We start from the raw sequence: 6032 nt of genomic DNA, 5'->3' as shown, positions 1-6032 counted from the left end.
GAGCCACCGCGCCCGGCTGGAAATTTTCTTAAATTATCATTCATTCACTTGGCAAGTATTTACTGAGCTCTTGCTGTGTGCTAAGCACTGTGCTAGGCACCGGGGAAAGAAGAATTAACAAGACGACCATGGTTTCTGCCCTCATGTAACTTTCAGAACAGTGGAAGAGAGACAAAAAACAAACAAACAAACAACAACAGAAAAACTGACACCTACAACAATTTCAATTCATAATAAATGACAAGAAAGACACAACCCAGGCTCAAATTATAATGATAATGGTGATAGGCATTGTTCTGAGTGCTTTATGCACCATCACTAATCCTCATGATAACCCTTTGAAGTACATACTATTATTATGCCTATTTTACAGGTGAGGAAAGTGAAATGTAGAGAGGTGAAAGTAACTTGCCTTGGGTAACACAGCTAGTGGTGGACAGAACCAGGGAAGTGATGCCTGGCTCTGGAGCATGCTTTCTTAACCACTATACCAAAAAAAAAAAGAGGTTGGAGCAACCAACTTCAGAGCACGTAGTCAAGGGAGGCCTCTCTGAGAATATCTGTCACATTTAATATGAAACGTAAAGACCATCTAAGGCAGTCTACATTGATAAGAATTCACTAAATGCCAATATATGGCCTGTCAAATAAACCTGATTTTCTTCAAGATATTTCCTGGAGATTAGACCAAGAAGGTTTTGGTAAAAGCAATAAGTGCTTTTCCAAAAGGTTACACAGTGTAAGGAAAAGACAGTGTAAGGAATGCAGAGGTTAGTATCAGAGTTAGTGCTAGAAATGAAAATTATTAATTCTGAGAACTCTGACAGTATAACTGTAAAACCATGTATTGCAATGATTTGCATTTTCTTGGGAACTGAATGTCTTGGAACAGAACTCTCCTGTGTATTCCTACAATTTCTACTTCTGTCAGATCTTATGACTGCACCAGAGGTGTGGTGTGTTCCACGCTTATAATTTATCTCTCTTTAGGTCTTTCCTTGGCATAATGAAAATTAAATGTGTGTCTCAGAGCAGCCAGATGACCAACACTACCAACCAACCTCTTTCATCTGAACACAAAGCAAGCCTGACTTTAAAAGTGAAGTCAGCAAATGGTAGCTCTCTTGGTGCTCTCCACACACTTGTTTTAGGCCTGACACATGGACCAATTCCAAAGTTCAGAAGGCCATACATGGTTGGAATGTATGCATCCCTCCAAAATTCATATGCTAGAGCTTAAATTCCAATGTGAGAGTATTAAGAAGTGGGACCTTTGTGGCGGGTGATTAAGTCATGAGAGAAGAACCCTCATAAATGGTATTAGCAACCTTATAAAAGGCTGGAGGGAATTAGCTAGTTGTTTTTTTCTTTAGCATTCCTTCTACCATGTGAATACACAGCATTCTTCCCCTCCAGAGAACACAGCAACAAGGTACTATCTTGGAAGCAGAGAGCAGCCCTCACCAGACACTGAACCTACCAGCACCTTGATCTTGGACTTCTCAGCCCTAGAACTGTGAGAAATAAATTTCTATTATTTATAAATTACCCAATCTGTGGTATTTTGTTGTAACAGTGAGAGAGGAGAGTTCCCTTGACCCCTTCACAGGACTTGTGACAGGGGTGTGACTTGTTTACTCAGCATCCAAGCTCAAACCCTTTGCAGGAGAGGGAGCATGCAGGTGAGCAGGTGCAGGAGCCAGGGCAAGTGCCTTCAGGTGCCAACCAGCCTGCAGCAGTGTCTAGAGGTTGCACACAACCACTGGAGCCCCGGAGGGCGTGAGTTACAAACAATGCTATTTTAGCTTTGCCATCTGTGGACAGCTTAAGCGTTAAACAGCTCAGATGTAAGGGTGTAAGTGTGGTGTATGTGGAGGATTTTATTGAGTGATAGAGGTGTCTCAGTGGGATGGGGAGCTGGAAAGGGAATGGAGTGGGAAGTTCTTCTCTGACTGTCACTGGCCAAACTCCTCTCGACGTTCAGACACTTCTTTTCTCTCCTTCTCTGCCATGCTAGTCTGCTCCTCTGCTAGTGGAGCTTGGGGTTTTTATGGGTACAGGGTGGGGGGACCTGGTGGGCCAAAAGGCAACATTCAGGCAGAAAAACAGGGATGTGAAGTTCTCATTTAGGGCCACAGGCCCAGGCTTGAGGGTGAAACCCTTGCCAGGACCCCGCCTTTTTCTACCTAGTATTCGAACAGACTAAGATAAAAACTTACCCATCTTACACTAGATTTCACTTATCTATAAAAAGGTAATCCCAGACAGGCATGGTGACTCATGCTTGTAATCCCAGGATTTTGGGAGGTCAAGGTGAGAGGATCGCTTGAGCCCAGGAGTTTAAGACCAGCCTGCACAGCAAAGTGAGACTGTCTCTACTAAAAATAAAAATAAATAAATAAAAATAAAGGTAATTCCTACTCTCTCCTTTAGCACAAAGATCATAGCAGATCAAGCAGCGAAGTCCACCATTGTCTTCTGCCAAGAGTGACAATTAAAGTCTGCCATGAAAATAATCTGTGGTTGTCCCAAACCAGGAACTAGCAGTGCAGATGAAACCAAGGAGATAAATAGCAAGGTTCTCAGCACAGGTTGGTATTAGGAAGACAGAGCAGCCAACCAGTTTTCCAAAACTTCTTAGGTCTCATAAAGCATATATAGCATATAGTATATATAGTGTAATTAACAAGGAGGTCCTCAGTCTCTCTTGATAGCTATATGTCCTCAGACAAGAGGTTAACAAAGAGAGTTGGACTGCAGTTGGGCCGCAAGATTAATCATGCCCTAGCACTGGTCAGACCTAGGTTACTAATGCACTGTTTTATTAATCATAATGGATAGCTGTGGCTGGTAGAGTACAAGAAATCTGTTTAAAGAGTCATCACTCCCAACCTTGTAAATTTCATCAGTAGCCCAGAAACCAAACCCTATTCCATATCAAGCACTCCCCAAAGAATCAGGAAGCTTCTGGAGAAAAGGATTTTTCTCGGACAAGAGAATAAATTCAGCATTCTGTCTGTAAATGAATAACTGCTAAGAGTGAGGTAAGGACAATACCTGCTGAAACACTCTCCAACCCCAGGTGGTGGCGGCACAGCTCTAGCTCCAGAAGCTGAGGCTATTTCACGCTAAGCCTTGGAGCAACTCAGTAGTTACAAATGGCTGGAATCAAAGGAGAAATCTTAAGTCACAGCAGATGACCAAGTCAGACTCGGGCTGTAACTGAGGTTCTCTCAAGCTTATCCCTGCTGTTCAGACACAACTCCACCAGAGTCCTTGGATCCACTGACAGGAGTATCCTGGCTGGCTACTTCACCATGGTATCTGCACAAAATAGGCCGCAAAATGTTTTCATGCCACTCAGAAGGCCAACAATGGATCTAGTCTGTTCTTTTGTAGGCTTCTGCTTCAAAAAATAATGTCCCCAACAGAGATTGGAAGGCTAGGAAAGGAGAGAAATGTGGGAGAAAGACAGAACAGTTCTCCCTTTCTTTGGCTGGGCTACATTCTTCCATCTCTAGTTCTCAGCCTAGGAAAAAAAAAATGATGTAGGGCCTCCCAGAATAGCTATGATCTACTCAAAGTGGTTGGATGAAGTCAAAGCTACAGAAGAGCTGAAATGCCATCTTCTTTTCCTCTTTACCACCCAAAGTCCTCATCTTACAAAGGATGTGCTATTCCAGGCATGACTGGAAAGTGAAGACAACTCATGCCAGGGATGGATATTATTTTCCTGTAAATTGACCTATTCCCTCAGCTTGGTATCACAGTAATGACAAAGGTAAAGAAAGGTGTACAAAAAGGCCACAGGCAGAATTGACATGTGTACATATTCAGGACTAAAATTGATTCCTTGAGTATTATAGAGGAATAATAGTCATTGTAGTTCTTATTCCTAGGGAATTCTATGGGTTTTTGTTTTACAAAATACTCTCACATACACTGTTACATCTGAGACTCCCAAAAACACTGTGGACAAGTTGTAGAAAAACCATTTTGCAGATGAGGAAACTGAAGCTCAGATGATTAAGGGACTTGCCCAAGATCTCTCAGCTAGCAAGTAAACAGAAGCCAAGACGCAAACCCAAGTCTGTCTGACTCCAAATTCAGCCCTTTTTCCTATACCTGTTGCTGTGGCCTGAATGTTTGTGTCTCCCCCAAATTTACATGTTGGAACCCTAATCCCAATGTGATGGTATTCAGAGGTGAGAATTTTGTGAGGTAATTATGGGTGGAGCCCTAATGATGGGATTAGCGCTCTTATAAGAATATACATGAGAGATGTGATCTGTCTGTCTGCCATTAGAGGACAAAAAGAAGGCAGCCATCTGCAAATCAGGAACGGGGCCCTCACCAGACACTGAATGTGCCAGTTCCTTGATCTAGGACTTCCCAGCCTCCAGAACTATTTTTTGTTCTGTAAGCCACCCAGTCTATCCTCTGCTGCTTTAGCTGCCTTAATTGACTAAGATACCTGTGATTCCCAGTCTTCATGAATATAAGGACCCCTGAAATAGTTCAAAATATTTCAGCCTCCCACAAAAGGGTTGTTGTTCTTTTTTTAGCCCCTGGTTTAATAAAATGAATCATGACAAGAAGCCAATTTTAATTCATTAATGCTTTTATTTATTTTTGAGATAAAGTCTCTCTCTGTCACCCAGGCTGCAGTGCAGTGGTGCAATCCTGGCTCACAACAACCTCCACCTCCCAGGTTCAAGCAATTCTCCTGCCTCAGCCTCCTGAGTAGCTGGGATCACAGGTTCCCGCCACCACGACTGGCTAATTTTTGTATTTTTAGTAGAGACAGGGTTTCACCATGTTGGCCAGGCTGGTCTTGAACTCCTGAACTCAAGTGATCCACCCACCTTGGCCTCCCAAAGTGCTGGGATTACAGGCATAAACCACTGTGCCCAGTCAATTCATTAATGCTTTTGAATGAATTTATACTTACGCAAACACTAATATTCATGTAATAATACTTGTTGAGCACATTAATGTTTTTAGTCTACAGATAATGCTTAGAAGATATATATATATATATATATATAGAGAGAGAGAGAGAGAGAGAGAGAGAGAGATTCATAGGCCCCGAACAATAGCTAGGAACCACTTCACTAAACTACCAGGAAAGGAGAATTTGATTCTTATTCTGACCACTAAATGATATAACATGGTGACTAAATACTTAGGCTTGGGAATCAGACTTTCTGGGTTCACAGTGGTATCTACACTAAGGTGCAGATACCTGGTTCTGATAACTTACTAGCAGTACTGCCTTGGGCAAGTTAGTTAACCTTTCTGTCTCTGTTCTCTCTTCTTTAAAACAGGATAGTAATGACACCTACTTCATAAGGTTGTGGAAATTAAATGAATTATACACTAAAAACAATGCCTGACACATGGAAAACACTTAAAATGTTGGATATTATTATCTGCTACTAACCAAATGTATTATCTTTATTTGATCGTTGGAACTGTCTTTAGTGATTTCACCTGTAAATGGAAATAATGATAGCTTAGTTTCCCTAAAGCAGGTGACTTACCATGATATCATGAAGTCTCCTCCAACTCTAAGATATATGGTTATCAGACCATCACCAGCTCTTCGTAATAACAGGACTGCTATTAGATTCAAGGATCCATAGCAGGTAAATCTAGAATCAGAGAAACCCGTGAAAACTCCACTAATTCAGAACAACTCAAACAATGTATGTGATCTGGTATGATCTCATCCTAATTTGATTACATCTGCCAAGACCTTATTTCTAAATAAGGTCACATTCACAGGTTCTGGGTAAATGTGAATTGGAGGTGCAGGGGCACTATTCAACCCACCACACCTGGGAATGTCACTTGATTTTCCCATGCCTTAGTTAATTTATCAGTAAATTGGCGATCAGAGCTTTGGCCATGTCTATGACACAATTATATTCCTTTTGGGAAAACCATTTTTACTTGTAGAATTTTGTACCCACATTTGTGATTCCAGAGCTAATTTAAAAGATGGGGAAGTAGTTATTCCACCTTTCCAA

The sequence above is a fragment of the Colobus angolensis genome, unplaced genomic scaffold (assembly GCF_000951035.1).
Source record: "Colobus angolensis palliatus isolate OR3802 unplaced genomic scaffold, Cang.pa_1.0 Scaffold161, whole genome shotgun sequence".
Taxonomy (NCBI): Eukaryota; Metazoa; Chordata; class Mammalia; order Primates; family Cercopithecidae; genus Colobus; species Colobus angolensis.
Note: the sequence above shows the minus strand (reverse complement) of the source record.